A 2,179-nucleotide genomic window follows, 5' to 3' on the forward strand; every position below is an offset into this window, starting at 1 on the left:
TCATTGAAATGCAGACAGCAAGTGCATGAGCCAGTGCAAAGTGGCCTTCTGTGCCATCCAAGCATGTTTCACCGGAGGAGAAATTGCCCGCTATTCGTCTAACTTCAGCTTGATTCCTTTACAGTGTGCTGACAGGTGGACAGAGATTCCCCAGTGAATCTCCTTCTGAAGAGAATCGCAGAATTGTAGAGTTGGAGGATACTCCAAAGGTCATCAAGCCCAACACTCTGCAATGCAGCAACCACAGCTAAAGAAACTTTTTGCAAATGGCCATCTGAGCACTGTTTGAAAACCTCCAATGAAGGAGGGTCCGCCGCCTTCTGAGGGAGTTTGTTACACTGTCAAATGGCTTACCTCAGAAGTCCTTCTGAGGTAGATCCATCCACCCCCACCACTCCCACTGGCATCCATCTCCATTGGGCATCTTAGCCCTCCCACTCTGAGAGCACAGCTGGCCAGACTCCTAAAACTTTCCTTTCTCCTCCCCTGCTGCAAGTGAGATGGTGCAGCCCTGGGTCCTCCCAGACTATGCAGCCCCCCGTTGCTCTGCCCGCTTGCCTGAATTTATGTTTGCCTGTGTCAAGCTTGCCACTGGGTCCTTCTCTTTGATGTGTACTGGATCAAGAATTCTATTGTGTTGAACCAAAGGTGAACTGTTCCGGAAGCTTTGCTAACGCCATCTTGGTACTCAAGATAACCCCACAATTAATTGGTAGTTGTTGTAGCAATGAGCTCATATATGTTTATACTCACTTGCTTTGATATACCCGGTAAGTTAATTGGCTTGCTTTGATGTTATCCTTATCTGCGGGGTTTGGGGTGCTGGGCTCTGAGCCCAGAAAGGGGAGCTATCTCTAAGCTTTGAGTATTTGCCACCTATGTCGTCATCTGGCCAGATGAAGTGATGGGAACTCATAGATAAAGTGATGTATGCAGCTTTGTGTATAAATAATGTATCCACATTAGCTTGGGCACGAACAAGCCTTGCTGCGGTGTCCATCGTACATGTGTAATGGCTAGGAGACCTGGCAGGCTATACTGTAAGTCTACACCTTTCTGTAGTAAAGCACTAGAACTGATCACTGGTGTTTGGGACATCCATCTTTGGTATACCTGCACTCAATGACTCCCACAAGTCCTCCGTTGCGCCTATGGTTCAGAACATCTATACATCTATACAGACCGATTTCTTCAACGGTGTTGTCGAGGCCAGAAGCCAGGACTGAAGAGGGCAGCACAACTTTCCTTACTGGTGCAGACAGTCAACTAACACTAAGGGAGTTTCAAGCTAGTGCTTTCAGCAGAGACATTGACACGGCTGCCAAATTTATTGGTGCTGCCACAGTTGGAGTGGTCGGTTCCAGTGCTGGTGTTGGAACAGTCTTCAGGACTGGCAAAACTAAAATACAAGCTATGGGACAAGGATAACTGTGGCTTTAAAGATGAATGGGAACCCTTTACAAAGTATTTGAAGATGCAACAAAGCGAACTGGACTCCCTGGCTGGTTTTGAATAAACATTCACAAACTTTTTATTGATAATTATTACTTAAATAGTTTGAGGGTCTATACAACTGTGTAACATGCAGAGAACAGCATTTTTAGAGAAATCAAAGACTGGAACTGAGGGAAGTCGGGGTGGGGTGGGTGGGTTCTGTGGGGGGAGAGAGGAAAAAAGGGGGAAAATAAGGATGATATGTTTCTGGATAATATGTTTTGTTTTAATTTTGAATAAAAAAGTAATTTAAAAAAGGAACAATCTTCAGGAGTGTTAATTATTGGCTATGTCAGAAATGCTTTTCCGAAGCAGCAGCTATTTTCATATGCTATTGTGGGATTTGCCCTGTCTGAAACAATGGGTCTCTTCTGGATCATGATGGTTGGTTTCTTGATTCTTTTTGGCATCTAAAGAGATCTGTTTCTAAGGCTGGCATTAATGCAATCTGATTCTGTGAATCTGGGTTTGGAAAATGTTTATCTTGGAATGTAAACTATTTCCAAAGCAATTTAATTAAAGACGTTAGCAAGTTTGAACTCGGGGTGGGGAGGTGGGAGAGTCCTTCCTTTCTGGCCATTTGAATCCATCAGTTCGGATCCTCCCCTCTTGAGCAGCCGACCATCTTCCATGCAATGGCTCTTCAGACATTTGGAAATAGCCAGCAGATCACCTCTCAGTCTCC

The 2,179-nt window shown here is 44.9% G+C and overlaps 1 pseudogene across 1 annotated transcript; it reads left to right on the forward strand.

Moving 5' to 3' along the window:
• The first annotated feature begins 566 nt into the window (after positions 1–566).
• LOC309524247 (ATP synthase F(0) complex subunit C3, mitochondrial pseudogene) lies at positions 567–1,908 on the forward strand (annotated as a pseudogene). The gene is made up of 3 exons: positions 567–634; positions 1,161–1,393; positions 1,766–1,908. The product of its transcript is annotated as an ATP synthase F(0) complex subunit C3, mitochondrial pseudogene (transcript).
• Positions 1,909–2,179: the final 271 nt, after the last annotated feature.

This window comes from Podarcis vaucheri (genome assembly GCF_965113315.1).
Source record: "Podarcis vaucheri genome assembly, chromosome: Z".
Classification (NCBI taxonomy): Eukaryota; Metazoa; Chordata; class Lepidosauria; order Squamata; family Lacertidae; genus Podarcis; species Podarcis vaucheri.